This window comes from Leptopilina boulardi, unplaced genomic scaffold (genome assembly GCF_019393585.1).
Source record: "Leptopilina boulardi isolate dan_hultmark-lab unplaced genomic scaffold, ZJU_Lbou_2.1 LbouV2_258, whole genome shotgun sequence".
Classification (NCBI taxonomy): Eukaryota; Metazoa; Arthropoda; class Insecta; order Hymenoptera; family Figitidae; genus Leptopilina; species Leptopilina boulardi.
Window position 1 is genome coordinate 723,763 of NW_026137816.1, and position 16,904 is coordinate 740,666.

The following is a 16,904-nucleotide window of genomic DNA, read 5'->3' on the forward strand; positions in this document are numbered from 1 at the left end:
GTTAATTAAATTATCAGATTTAGTTTTTTTTTAAATCCACTAACCTCCCTCCTTTACCCTTTTCGATAATAAACTTTACTAAAAATGACTTTCATTTTACTTTATTCGATAAAAATATGAAAAAAAAATCGATCCACAGATCTTGTTTCATTTTAAATAGCTTCATAATTTCACCACTTCAATATAACTATAGACCAAGTTCATGAATGCAGATTTTATCATCTCGAGCCAATCAAACGAGAAACTTGTCGATTAAAAAAAAATTTGTTGAAAAAAAGAAGAGGAGGGGGGGGGTTAAAAATGTGGTTAAAATACACGTGGAGAAAAATGGTTGTGTGGCACGCCTTTTTGGACCATTCTTCCGGTCGGCGTATGTATATATATATATAAAGTTTTGAATCTCTGAAACCCCAGGATCGTTGCTAGCTGCTGCTGCTTGCTGCTCTGGGGTTGGTTCGACCCGGCACTCTGTCTGCCCCTGGTATACTCCCCCCCAACTTACCCCTAGGCTCCCAGCATCCGGTTCGATCGATACGAAACTCTACTCTCTATATAACGTCGACGTCCTGTCTGGAACGTGATGCAGTTATATGTCATAGTTACGTACATATATAGACGACTATAATACTTGACGCCATCTTTCCATATCAGACCAAAAAGAGGACCATTTTTCGATTTTTATAGAATTAAAATTTTTTTTTTAAGCTGAAAAAATGATATTTTTCCTAAAGCTTTTCCCTTCGAATACATTTGGAGACACATAAGCTTTAAAATTTAATTGAATTTTCAATTGACTGAATTTTATTATCTTTTGCATTCGTTTCATTACTTAATTACTTAATTAATTTAAATTAATTAACTTTTAGTCGAATTTCTATTTTATCGAATTATTATAATTATTTTTTGTTTTAATTAAAAATTCCTTATTTTAAATTCCTGATTTTTCTTATTAATTTGAAGCTTTTCTCTATATACATAAACAAAGTACAATTTATTCATAAAACGTTGAGAAAAAAAATTTTTAATTTAAAAAAATGATTCTTCTCCAAAAACCTTGTCATCCTACTACTGAGAGAGAAGATTAATATAAAAATGAGTGATAAAATAAAAAAATTAATTAAAAAATCTCTCGGAGAGTTATTAAAACAAGTTTTAATGAATAAATAGGTACTTAATTAAAATCATTACATCGAGAAAACTTAATTAGTATCTAAAGAAAAACGATCCTATATTTAAAAATTATATAAGAACAAAAACTATACAGTTTTTTTACATATAATTTTATCTACAAGTTTGCCAATTATCGACTTTTCGATATTTATAGTTATTAAATAAAGTTATAAACTTTTCATTTATAATAAACTTATAGTAATAAAAGTTTATAAAATTAATAATTTATTCCAGGAGTCAACGTTATATGAGCCAACATTTTCAGATTTATTTCCACAAGTTTTTTTGTTTGATAATATTTTTTCGAAGAACAAAATTGAGAATCATTTTCACAAAACAATTTAAAGTTTCTGGGATTGTTCTACATTGCTTTTTCGTCATGATTACTTTCTCGATTTCGAAGAAAAACTTTTCCGATAAGGTTTTTTTTTGGTTTATATATATATGTTTGTACTACGTGAGGGGTAGAGATAACCTAAAATTAGTTTTTCACTAAATGCGAGCGTCGCAATTAAAATTAGAAAGACTTCTAATTGATGCGCGTGCTTGTCGTTCATCCATTACTGAAGCTATTTTATGACCCTTGAAAGCTCGTAAAAGAGTCTCAAAGTCTCTACGAGAAATATATATATATATATATATATCGTTGAAAGTGTCGGTCGTCTACCTACCATACTGACACTGTAAAAGGCATCTTTTCGATAACAAACGCTCCATTTATAACTGACTCCTAACGATGGAGTTACTCACTAGGCAAAAACATTTCTCGAAAAAAAGAAGATATTCTTTACCCCTAGGCTTCCAGCATCCGGTTCGATCGAAAAAAATTTTTTTTTTAAATTGTATCATGTTAAAAAATTTAAATCATTTCAAAACAAGAATTTTTAATTAAAACAAAAGAAAACGAAGAGTTTTAATAAAAACAATAAAAATTTTTTTTAAATAAAAAAATAAAATAAAAAATAAATAAAAATAAATAAATAATAAATTAAAATTAAATTAAAATAAATATCAAGGATTTTTAATTAAAAGAAAGGAAACCATTTTTTAGGGAGAATTTCGATCATTTTCATTTTAAAGGAAAAAACGGAATTTTATAAATAAAAATTTTTCCCACCACATTGTTTATTGGACGAAGGATAACAAGTTTTTTTTTAATTACAGATATTCGGCGCAAGGACAACCACACATCATCACTCAAGTTTTTCACGGACGTTCAGTCGACATAAACAGGATATGTGACATGCAACATCTGAAGGACATTTGCCCGGGAGAAATTCTCTAAAACTTATTTTTATTATAAATTTTCGTACAAACTTTACGTTATAAAAAAAGATTTCTGTTAATTTTCAAAAATAATTAAATTAATTTTTACTATCTAAAAACAATTATTATCTGATTGACTAAAATCGAGTTTTTTCTATTAACTATCTACTATTTCCTATTTTTTTATTTAATTACTTATTTTCTACAATAATGATAAATTTAAAAATAAATATATTTATTAATTTTTATTTAAATGCTTTGTTTGACAAAAATAATAAAAAAAAATATTTTTTATTGAAACCATTTAATATGTAGAAGCTCGAAATTGATCAAAAGTTATAAGCCTTCAAGATCATACTTTTAGTGAATTTATGCACATTTTCAAACTGAGCGGCAATGCGCATCTTAAAAGACAAAAATAACTTTGCACATTTAATGAATTGACGACATCTGATAGAAAATCAAACGCCAATTGCATAGTATTATAGAAAAAAAAATCAATTTCTATAAAATTTTATATTCACTAAATGTTAAAAATTACTTCAAAACATTTTTCCCTAACCTGATTTTTCAAAATTATTCACTAACTAAAAAGAAAAATACTTGTACTTTTTATTTATTTCCTTTTTCTCGGATTATTATAACGATATTAAATAAAATTTCACTGTTTGTGTAAATTGAATCTAAAAAAAGACAAGATTATAAAATTCTATGATGGCAAGGAAAAAAAAATTTTTGGAAAAAAATTAAAGGGGGGATTATAAACTGGAAATAATATATAATTTTAAAATAACTCTCGGATGCTTTAAGTGTCATTTCATATATTTAAGGAATTTACGATTCTCTCCTTCGTAAATAAATATATGTATATACTGAAAAGCAACTCGAATATTTGCGATGTCATTTCTCATATTATAACGAAAGTATATAGAGTCAATTTTACAAACGGATTACGAGCAGAATATTGTGCAATTAGAGTAAAATATTAAACGATAATGCAGTCGTCAGAGGGAGTATAAAGTGACTAGTCAATACGACTTCTGTATTTACAAGGTACGTGTCAACAATTCAGTTTTGTGACAAAAATCAAGAGCGAATAAAATTAATTTATATTTTTTTCAAATGAGAAATGCAAAAATTGTATATAATTAAATTAAAAAAGTTGCTAGGAATTAAAATTTTGCTTTCTGTGAGAAGGAGGAGTTTGGATTTTTTCTTCATTTGTCAATTTTAAATATAATTTTTTAGTCTAATCCATTTTTTTTATATTTTTAGGCTATGAATTAAAAAATTTGCATTCTATGAGAGGGGAGAGTTTGGATTTTTTCTTCATTTGTTAATTTTAATCTCTATCTTGTTTTTTGGTTTAGTCAGCTTTTATTTTTTTTAATTACTCTCCATTTTGTATTTCCAAACTGAGAATTGAAATTTTGCTTTCTGTGAGAAGGAGAAGTTTTAATTTTTCTGTCATTTTTCGAATTTAATTTTTTAAACCTTCTAATTTGTCAAATTATCCTGGTCCAGTCAACTCTGATCTCTTTTTACGAATCTATTATAAATCTTGTAATTTCTAAGTACAAATTAAAATTTTACTTTCTGTGTGAAGGAGGAGTTTGAATCTTTTTGCCGTTTGTTCAATTTAATCTCTAGTTTATTTAGCCTAGTAAATTTTGATTTTTTTTCTTTTTCAATCTATTTTTCTTCTTCTATTTTAGGACTAGGATTTAAAATTTTCTTTCTGTGTGAAGGAGGAGTTTGAAACTTTTTGTCCAATTTGATTCCCATCTTTTTTCGGTGTTGTCAGTTTTCTTTTCTTCAATTTTTTTTTTTAATTTACTCTTAATTTTCTATTTCTGCGCTGCGAATTAAAACTTTGCTTTCCTTGAGAAGAAGAAGTTTGTATCTTTCAATCGAATTTAATCTCCTTTTTTTGGTAGAGTCAGCTTTGGTTTATTCAATCTATTCTATTTTATAGATAGAAAATTATTTATTTTCTATTTTACGTCTTTGAATTAAAATATGCTTTCTGTGAGTAGGAGGACTTTGAAACATTCTTTCATTAATTAAAAAAAAATTTCATTACAAATTAACAGCTTTTGGCTTGTTATTTACAATGTGAAAAAAAGGAAGTAATAATTCTTTCAACAGACGAGAATTATCGCCATTTTTGAAATGCAAACAGTAGTAGTAATAATGAACTGATTCTTGCATAAACGGACAACTTAATCACCAGACAAGTGGATATATTTTCAAAGGATCAAAAGTACAAGTGCGATCTAAAGAGTTTTATTATTTTTTTTTTTTTAATATTCCGCTCAAGTTTTATATTCTTAGTTTTCAAATCCAAGCCATATGGCTCTCATGTCTCTTGCCGACGCGCCTCTCTTTGCCAAAGTAGAAACGTTCGAACTCTCATGACCCTCCTCTGATCGATAATATTGAGGTCTTTCCTTCTAACTCTTTTTTCTTCTTCTTTTTTTTCTACAGACGACAGAAACCTCCATTCCTCCAAGGGACTTTTCATCTTTATTCTATCCTTTCCTAACTTCTTCTTCGACGTGACATCAAGACTTTCGAACACGACTTTCGAATAATATTCATTTCTACTAAAAATGAATTTCATTTATTTAATTTATTTATTTATTTACAATAAATTCGGTAGGGGTTTATTTATTTTCCAAATCAGTAATTTTCAAAAATTCCGCATAAAGGAAAAAAAAATTATCAATTATAAAAAAAAATATCATCAATTTACTTTTAGTAAAAGAAAGAATTTTTTGAAACTAAAATAGCATTAAATGAATAAAATCACGTCGAGACAAGACAATGTCATTAAAAGGTTGAAAGTATAATAAATCAAAATATAGTAATTTTCTATGCACAGGAATATATAAATATGCAATTTATTTCGAACTTGCAAGTGTCTTGTCGTTTCTTTGACAGAATACATTATCCTCACCTGAAGATCGATTATTTCCGTCTTATATTTAATTTACGACCTAGGTTTGCCAATCAGAAAAAAAATCATGAAAAAAACGAAACATTCTCCATTAATGACGTTTTCGAACGAAGATTATCTAAAAAAAATCTTTAATCCGCAAAAAAGATGATAATTTATTAATCTTAAATTTTCTCAATTTTCATGTTCTTAATTCACTAATTAATTAGTTATCAAAAGTGACAAATATAATTTTTCTCAGAAAAAAAAAAAAAATTATTATCGCAAAAGGGATTATTCTTATTAATTTTTCACTGCATTTGAACGTTAAGAAAACGAGCAATTCGACTTAATCATATCGGAATTCAATAATATGATTGCGGCTTATATATGAAAAAGTGTCTATTACTGAAAGCATAAAACTTGTGGCTATAACGGCATTCAAGACCAATTCTCATTAAAATGACACTTTCAGAATGTTAGATCGTTAATTTTATCAGCCAATGATCCATGAAGTCAATGTTTCTCTTTTGCTTCTATATATATTTTTTACGAGACAATATTCTAACACATTAACTAAGCAGGATCAATTGAAAGATTTTTATTGACAAAAAAAAAGTGTTTCATTGAATTAGCCAATTTTTTTTTTAATTTGAATTTTTATAAACAATTTTTGTTTGATCGCATTTCGATGTATAACTAAAATTTATTATTATTATATTTGACATTCTGAATAAAGTTGTTTAGATCTTTTTATGTCTATTTTGATTTATATTCCAGTAAGGAAGTTTCAAATCATTTGAATAAGAAGACAATTTTCAGAGTATCGCAATAAAATTGCTTTGGAAAATGTGAATTTATTTTATTTCTGCATTTTCTTTTTTTTAAGTTAACTATTAAGTTTTTTTTATTATTTTTTCAGTTTATCAATTTTAGTCAAATTCTTTTTTTTTACACAGGAGTAATTTTTAATGATTTATTTACCTAAAATATGATTTTCAAATTTTTTTTCAGAATGGAAAATGATGTTTATCTGGTTAAAAAAAAAATAAATTTAAGATCTAATGTTCCTTTTTCCAACATCTGTGAGATGGAGAAAAAAATAAGAAAATCTCTGGTTTTTTTCTCCGTCATCTTGATCTATTCTTCGATTTTTTTTTTGGTCCTTTTTTGTGGGTGGTCGAGAAAAAAACTTTCTTTTTCTCTTAATCTATTGTCCAATTACAATATTTGTGAATTTTTTTTTTGACAATTTTCCTGGAAATTAGAGTGGTACAATCTGCCGTCGGATCATGTTTTTTAAGCATAAGTCAACAATTTTTATCTCTAACTTTTAAAAATTTTCACATATCTTTTTTGTCAAATGGAATATTAATTATTTTATATTATTGGATTATTATTAATGGTATATTATTTTTAAAAGTATCAAATTAATTTCAAAAATATCAAACTGATACCAAAAGTGTAAAAATGGTAAAAATAAATTATAAAAAATTGGATCAATTTAGTACTTTTAGTATCAATTCGGTATAGTTTTAGAATCAATTTGGTACTTTTAGCATCAATTCGGTACCTTTAACTTAACTGTGTACGAAAAAAAAATGCTGTGTCAATAATATCTTCCCATTATCATGACGATGTACCTATATTTGACCCCCATAAAAAAGTGAGCATATATAAAATCTAAAGCCCTATTTTTAATATATCAGGAGAGGTATTCTCGAAAAGGACTTTTATCTCTTCATCAAAAGAGTTAGTGGAGGCAAACTTTTTTTTTAAAAAGCATAAAATTCCTACATGATCAAGATTCGTTAACTTAAGGCATAGCGTTTGGTAATTCGCTCACTGGATGCTTAACCATCTTATAACCACGTTGTCCATTATATATAGAACCTATGCACTCATTGTCGATAGAGGAATATCCAGTGTCGGTCTGCCGAGTGGGTAACTAGCGATCCAGACAAGACACGAGAGCTGCAATCGTTTTATTCCAGTTTAAAGCATCAACTCGGTAATTTTATGACGTCGTAAACAACGCACGCTGGTATTGAGTTACGTGTCAACTGTCCATGAAAGACCCATGGGCGAAAAGGGAAGCGGCATATTGGATCTCTCTCTCTCTCACTCGCACCTCTCTGTGTATTCAGGCAACGACACGAACAGATTCGAGTTTCACCCTTCCATTTTTAACTCGAAGAGCCATAAAAGTTTCTCTTCCAAAAATTCGTTTGGGTTCGGGATTTCCTAAGTCCATTGAACCGTTTTGCTTCGCGATCACCTATACAATAAATGACAAAAAAAAGAACCGTGACAATGTAACCATAAATATTTGTTGCGGTTTATTTTGAGTTAAAATTTGAAAAATGGCTTTTTCTTTTTTAATTGGAGAATTTTAGAAAACTATTTTTTTTTTGACAAAAACTGAAAGGTAGTATCTTTATTAGACAACATATATTCAGTAAGAAGTGTTCCAGATAGTCAAAAACTAATCTAATCTTTTTCGTAAAAAGTTGCGTTTTTCAACTACCGTAAACATAACCTAAAATTTATTTACAAGATCCTTTTCAAGTGTCACAAATACAAATTTAAAATATTTCTTTTTGCAAAATCAAACAGAAAGGTCAGAGACAATTTCTCGAAAAAAAAAAAAAAAAAGAAAATGAAAGTTGGAGACATTTGTGAGGACCCTAAAGTCTTATTAAAAGCCAAAGGGATGCAAATCCTCTTGGGATGTAAAATTGCAAAAAAAGAAAAAGAAAAACTTTTATTGCAGAGCTACTACTACTACTTCTTGGATTCTCGGGTGTTGCCAGAGACATCTCTGCTAAATTACCAATCTGATGGGACTTGCGTGCCCGCAGCTACGACAGGTTAGATATATACTCTGTACTCACTAACACATTTATAAAGCTATATTATATCCGCCATTTACAAGGCTTGGCGGCGACGGAGGATTCGAAGGAAACAAAAACAAAAAAAAAAGACAAGTCGGCCATCATGGATTCCAACGAGCTTTTCTTGCAGAGAATTTTTTTTTCTCTTGCCTATCTACCTACCTACCTACCTTATGCCCAGAGAGTGAAATAAAGTCGCGAACACTGGGCATAATAAACCCGTGAATATAATCATCCTGATTCAAGTTGGAGCGCTTTCTTAAGGGACACAAACCAGGTGATTTGATTCGAGATTCAGTTACTTCGACTGAATTTCATTCCAGCGTCAAGTATTTTTATCAGGTTGTAAATACACGTTTGTATCGCCTACATAGAGAGAAAGGACTTGACAAAGAATCGGTTTATATCGTCTTCGATGTAAACGAAGAAGAGGAAGAAAAAAAAAATATTATTCCGATTACCCACCAATAAGCCTTCTTCGTGGTCCATGGACATTTTTATATATTTATTTACAAATAAACTCGATAGCAGAGTCCAATATTCCTCTTTTATTCACATAATATTTTCCCACTCAATTGCCATCATCAAGAAGTTAAGGAAATTCTTTGGTATTGATTCCAGGGTTTATTAAAAAAAGCAAATTACTTTTCCTCATGTGAGGTCCTTACATCTAGTCGAATAATAATTGATTACGATATTATTCTAGAAGATAGATATCTTTGCAGAATTATTCTTATTATTATTATTATTATTATTATTATTATTATTATTATTATTATTATTATCATTATTAAAACGAAAATGCGATAATAAATAACGAAAGTCAATTTTTATAATCACTAAGTAGATTCAATTAAATATTTACCGAAATCTTAATGTTGCGAAAATTTCATGAGAAACATTTTGGTTAACATTTCCAATATATCTTAATTGTTCAATTTTCGTTTGCAGCTTAATGAACTTTTTAAGAAGTTCAAGTGGTTTAAAAACATCTTAAAACGGCTTTAATTTAAAATACTTTTAGTCCTAAATATATTAACAGTTATAACTTATATTGAATCATTACCGAAATTGCGTATTAAATTATTGAGATGAAACAATTTTGATTCAATGGAATCAAATATCTTCTAATTAACAGTGAAAAATTTATAAATTATTTCTCAAATAATAAATTATGCTACAAAAGAAAATGAAAAGAAGAATAAAGAAAAGAGGATAAAATATTTATATAATAAAAAAGTAATGAAGATGAAATAAAAACAATATTAGAAAATTGAAGACAAAAATATCAGAAATAAATTGAAGATAACGGAAACGTAAAAAAAATTGAAGATAAAAAGAAATACAAAATAGAAATAAAATGATAAAATAAAAATTATAAAAATAAAAAAACAACAGTAAATTGAAGATAGTAAAAAAAATGCGATAATTGAAGTTAATACAAATTGAAGATAATGCAAAAAAAACACGATAATTTGAAGACAATGTAAATACAGAAAAAATTTAAAAAAAACTAAATACAACGAACTTGAAGATAACGCAAAAACATAAAAGATACATAAAAAATAAAACATAAATAAATTGAAGATAACGTAATCAATCTGAAGATATTTCAAACAAAATACAATTTAATTAAATTGATGATAATAAAAAACAAAAATAAACATATTTCCTCTATTGTAAATAAATCAAGTCACAATACCTATAATAATACAAAAGTTTAAAAAAAAATGAAAAAAAATATTTATTTAATCTAATAAAAACAAATAAATTAATCGAGAATAAAAACAAACAGTTAAAACTAATGGAAAAGGAGATGAAAAATAATGCAAAAATTAAAAAAAAACAAATGAAGATTGAATATAATTGAAGACAATGAATAAGGGAATGTTTTTTTTTATAAATAGTAAATGAAGACATAAAAAAAAGAAGAAGAAGAAGAAATGAATTGTAAATTATGAGACACGTTGTTTTGATGCTGTCGATCTGAGGAGCAGAGACATCTCTCTGGTGGTAAGTGAAGTTTGAATGTTACGCGAATTCCCGATAGAGCGCGGGATCGACCCTTTTTACGATGGCCGCTGCTTACGACCTTCCGATTGGCGGGTAGACACGACGGCCATCATGGATTCCAAACATAGTTTGCATAATGAGCCTCATGATGGCCGACCGCTTGTCCAATGACGTCACGGGGGTGGTCCCTTTCTAAAATATCCCCTCGAATTTGAAAATGGCCCTTACACTATCGACACGCCTGTTTCTCCTTCACATTGTATATTGCAATCGAAAACGCCTCGATACCATGTATTTATTTCTCTCGAGAGTACATTTTTTTTTAAATACACACCTACATAATATTTACAAAACTTTCTTTTTTAATCGTTAAAAAGAGACAAAAATTCAATTCCTTAGGAAAAAAAAATAATTTATGCGCTAATAAAAAATACTGACATCAATCAAAGTTCCTGACCTTCGATATAAAAATAAACAAATAGTATAGAATCGCGTTTCTCAAATGCGTAGTCAAAGACCTCGTGAAACAGGGGGAGGGGGTCGACGTAAAAAATTTTATGATTACGACCAATAAAGTGACGTAACTCGAGTGGTCTAGAGAGTCGACCACGTGACGTCAGAGACCGGAAGTCGCACGTAAATGCCACGTGGACCATTTGGGGGTAGAGAGGGGGTGGGGCAGGAGGAGAGGGTTGGTTGTCAGTGAAAGGGGGGGAGGGAGGGAGAATGAGCAAAAGAGTCAGTCGATGGTTTACGACATTCCCGTTGATGGTCGTAGTGTGGCGCAGCCGTGGCGTTGAGCCCATAAAAATGTAACGAGCTTGTAAACGTTCGTTTATATTGCTTTGGCTTTACACCCGTCGGGATTGGGACAGGTCGTGTCTCTTTGCAAACTAGCCCGATACTTCACAATCTATATATGTGTCACATATTATGACATCAGACACAAATATTTTGTTTCCTGGTCATCAGGAAATATTTTTATTTGAAATTAGATGCTATTTTTGGAAAGTTTATTTTTTGTTTAAGAATTGTTGATCATAATCTAGAGGAAATGGTTAAGGTAACCTATGTCCATTTTTATAGATTATGGTTAATCTTTTGTAATTCCTAAATATGGATGTCAACCATAGAATGTAGAAAAATAAAATATCCAAAAAATGGCACCTATCTTAAATTGATGATGACACCATCCTCTAAGGAAAAAGGATATTGATAATAATGTTACGATTCGGTTTTCTAAAAATACACCTACCTTGTTGTTACAACAAATTTCTTGTTCGAAATTCGAAATTGTTGAACAACAAGAACCATAAAACGGAAAAATATTTTTTTCCATTGCAAACTTTTTGCAAATTACTGTCAGCTGAAAAATAAAAATCTTATTAGAAAAAAAATATAATATAGAAACTTATTATGGGGTTTAAATTCTAATTTAAGGTTAGGTTCTCTAGAAACTAAAATCAGAAAAAAAATGTCAATGCAATTGCTTCTGGGACAAATAAATCTTTTACTACGCCAATATATGATGGTCGTCAACTTCGTCATATATATATGTATGGCTACGCAAAAGGCGGAAGCCAGTATTTGCCTTTTACGATCATTGCGTAATGTTCTAGTCGGTGTTGCACGCGACCTTGACACTAATCCTCAGCCAAGTGATTCATGTGGTCGCGAGCCATCCAGGTGGATTGGTGACGTGTCTGTCACGAGATATGTTGAAGACACTGTACGTAGTAACCCAACTGGCTCTCGTTTTATTAACACTTAAAAGTTTATTGGCTGCCATAAAAGCGTCGTTTAGCTTTATTTGGTTGGTTTTGTCGACATTCAAGGGGCCTAGGACTACGTTAGACGTATAACATACACAAATATAGTTCCGGTTTTTGTTCATTCAAAGATTTGTCATGAATGATGATGATGATAAACTTATTACTCTTTAAAAAAAAAAAAATGGGAACTTCGTATTTATCGGTCATGGATCCATATTTTGCTCGTAAAATTCTCATAAAATGATGTTTCAGTGACTAATAACCATCTTTTCATTCATGCCTACATTTTATTTTATTTTTCGTTCACCGATCGCTCTTGTTTTTTGTGTCGACTTCTTTTTCACGTAGCGAAGTCGAGAATGTGTTGCGAGATGGCGCTACCTCATCCTTTCCAGCGAGAAACAAAAATAAAAGACAATATTTAACAATTGTCATTGATTAAAATCAATTTTCATAAGTTTTGATTATAATTTTAATTGGAAATTTTTAATTTTTTTAAATATCATTTTTAATGCTGTATTATTTTAATCGTATCGTTATTTGTGTTGATATTTTGTACTTAAATTCGAGATATAAGAAATTCAATTTGAATTCTGATATTAAAACTGTTAATTTTATCAGTTCTGCATATCAGTTGAGTAAAATAAAGTTGTATTAATTTCAAATTATGGAGTTTCTTTTTTGCAGTTGATAAAATGAGAGAATATTGCGAGTCTGTGAAATAAATATTCTCTAAAGTTGTCATCGCTTTTATGTAAATTTTCTTATCGACCAAAAAAAATGTAGACAACATTGACAAAAAAAAAGTATATTAGGTAAGAATGATCACGGTTTATACATTCGATCCATTGAAATTTATTTCGCAAAAGCCATCACATTTTCTTATCAAAATGTTTAAATTTCAATGTACAAAAAATTGTTGGTCATTTTTAATTTGCATGTATTACGTTATGTAAAAAAGAAAGAAATTTTTCTCACGATACAATACTATTTTTTAAATATTGTAAATATTTATAATATTTATAATATTTTAAATAAATTTTGAAAGGTTAAAATTTTTATATTTAGAGATTTCAAAATGATTGTTTCTAAGTTATTTTTTGAACACGTGAAGAAACTATTTTAGAAACTAATTTCAAGTTAGTCATTATTTTTCCTTATATATATCATGAATTCCACTTAGAGTGAATCTGACGTTCTGAAAAAATAAACTAACCAGACAAGAGTGTGTGATCAAAGGAAATGTTATTGATCCGTCGATAGACTCAATTAAAAGCAAACAGAAGCTTTGGAAAATAAACCTCTTCAGAAAATCAGAAGCTCATCAATTGAAAATAAAATCGTTTTCGCGGAATCCTTTGATTTTATATAACTAATCTTTTAGGTTTTTTTAATTAAAATTTTAATTTGGTTTGTACAAAATTAAAATATTCATATTTTTCAGAAATTATTAAAAAATTAAATAATAAAAATTCTTTTTCAAAACCTAACGTTTTCACACAAAATTTAATTATGTTTAAATAGTCGATTTTAAATATGTATTAGTTTAATTTTCTCATTGACACGCAAAGGTGTTTGAAATAAATTTCTTTCGATTTTTTTTTTTTTGCTTCGGAATATAAAATGAATATATATATAAAGATTTGTGAAAATCCAAATTGGTTCCATATATGGATCGTAAATTATCATCTAAATCTCAGAAAATTTCCACCTTTTATGTAATTCCAAACTATTGATTTCCCCTATCCTCTTTTATCTAAAATTGAAGAGAATTTCCAGTCTCGCGTATACACCAAAAGGGGATTATCAACATTGATTGCGTGTACGTAATTCCACAATATCGATTGTATCCACGCCCTTTTTCTTTATTTTTCTTTCTCTCTCTCTCTCGATGAATTTTATTTAGTCTGCTATGGAGAAAATAAAAAAAAAAAAAAATGTAAAATGAAAAAAAAGAAAAACGTACACCGACATGCAATATCAAACCATTTTTGACTTTGGAACCTCATGGTCAGAAACGCCTCGAGTTCCTCGCGCGCGTACGTTCCGCACCATGGAAGACTCATAAATATTCCTGGAGTACAACTCATAAAGAAACCGCTCGCGGTACGAAAAGGGTTAACTCTTTTTTTTCCTTACTTTTATTTTTGGGAACGAGAGGATGATGTAAAAAAAAAGGAAGCAGAAACCGGTCTGCAAAAGAAGGGACAAAAGACCTTCTGTATTCGTTTCCTATATAACCTTCGATAGAATATTATACAAGTTGAAAAAAATCGAAAGAGTTAAATCACACTGCAATGCGTGTCAAATTCAAGGTTTTTTCTTCTAATTTTATTTTTCTCTCAAATACCAAAAGGAAAATTATTTTATTCTTCAAATGTTAATTTGTCAAAATTACACGCATAGAAAAAGTTTGCTGTGACAGCGAACTACTTACTATCACATCAAAGTATGTTAGCTAATATAGGGACAGCGAACCAATTTGCTGTGGGGTCAAAAAAGTTTGCGGTGACAGTTAATTTAAAAAAATTTAAGACCGAGTTTAAGACTAATATTGTTTGTCACGGCAAACTTTTTCGTTGTCATAGCAAAAAATTTAGCTGTGATTACTAATTTTGATAGATCAGATAGCAAACATCAGTTAGCATCTATAAGCAATTCATTTTTTCCGCGTGAGTCAAGATTTTACTACACGGAAAAAAAGGAATTGCTTACAGATGCTAATTGATGTTTCCTATCTGATCTATCAATATTAGTAATCACAGCTAAATTTTTTGCTATAACAACGAAAAAGTTTGCTGTAGCAAACAATATTAGTCTTAAATTTTTTAAATTTAAACATGAGTTTGCGAATGGATAGCGAATTTTTAGCTCTGGTAGGGTAGCTAATATTAAGTTGCTACAGCATAACGTGTTAGCTATGGAAGTTATTAGCTGTATTAGCTAACAGTAATTGCTATCCAAATAGCAATTGGGGTAAGGTTACTAAATTTTAGCTAAGATAGCTAACTATTTTCCTTCGTGTATTATCACAAACTTTTTTGACCCTACAGCATATTTCTTTGCTGTTCCTACACGCATAGAAAAAGTTTGCTGTGGCAGTGAACTATTTACTGTCACATCAAAGTATGTTAGCTAATATAGGGACAGCGAACAAATTTGCCGTGGGGTCAAAAAAGCTTGCAGTGATAGTAAATTTTTAAAATTAAGACTGATATTGTTTATCACAGCAAACTTTTTCACTGTCATAGTAAAAAATTTAGCTGTGGTTACTAATTTTAATAGATCAGATAGCAAACATTAGTTAGCATCTGTAAGTAATTCCTTCTTGTCCTTGTATATAAGCTAACGTAATTTGATGTGACAGCAAATAGTTCGCTGCCACAGTAAACTTTTTCTATGCCTTTTTTTGCTTTTAAATTAGTAAAATTTAACTAATTTAAATGCAAAAATTCACTGAAATTAGTGAAAATTTTTACTTATTAAAATTTAGATCACAATTATTGTTGAAAAAAATATATAATTCTGAAAATAGTATTTTTCTTCCGATGATACATGAAACATACTTGGAATTAAGGGGGAAAAAAAATTTAGCTACAAGACTTTAAAGTTTCTTAAAGACTAAGAAGTTGGCAAAAAGAGTTGAGACATATGTTTCTTTGGAAGCGATGCGTAATACTTGAGGAAGCGTATATAGGGAACACGTAAAGTGGCAAACTACCCCACAAACTATAAAGCCTCGTTTTAGCGGTCGTAAAGTCAATGAAGGCGGTCACGTTCGCCCTTTCGCGTCTTGTATATATATACACACACTGTGTGTCTAGTCTAGCTACTCTTTCTCGTCATCCATATCGTCTGCATGTCGATCGACCTTCGTCATGCTCTCGTAAATATTTACACTTCATATATACATATGTTCTATTTATAAATTCTTTTTTTCTACAAAAATAGAATATAGCCACGTGGATAAATGAATTTTTCAAAAAAAAAAGTCAATTTTGGATTCACTAGTGAAACATTTTTTCAAGGTAAATTCATTTCAATGTGCCTTGAGATTTTGTTACAGCAGCTGCGCAGCTTTTTCTATTATAAAAATGTTATTTAAAAAGATATATATTTAAATCTTAAAAATAACGTGTGTATTCTTTTTAGAATCCTCTAAAAATACGTTTTAGAATTTTACGAAATTTTGTCAATTGTTTTCCATGTCTACAAATATACTAAGGAATTAGTTAAAATTTTTATTTGATTTAAACAAATAAAATTTCTGCTAGCAACAAACTGGATTTGTTGCAAGAACAAATATAATTTACGCCAGCAACAAACTAGATTTATTGAAAGAATAAATAACAATTGTGCCAACAACAAATCAGATTTGTTGGACGAACAAAAAATTTATGGCAACTACAAACAACATTTGTTTAGTTCTATATAACAAATCCGATTGTTACACGCATAGAAAAAGTTTGCTATCGCAGAGAATTACATATTTGCTGTCACATCAAATTACGTTAGTTAATATAGAACAGCGAACAAATTTGCTATGGGGTCAAAATATGTTTAGTGTAATTAATTTTTAAAAATTAAAACCGATATTGTTTATCACAGCAAACATTTTCGTTGTCGTAGCAAAAAATTTAGCTGTGGTTACTAATTTTCATAGATCCGATAGTAAAATAGCATCTGTAAGCAATTCTTTTTTTTCTATATGATGTGACAATCCTTATTCCTTGTGTAAAAAAAATTTACTGTAGCAACAAATTTTTTTTGCTACCATAGCAAAAATGTCGCTTGGAGCATTTTTTTCTACCTAGATAATAATTTTCGAGATAATTTTAATAATTTTAATTA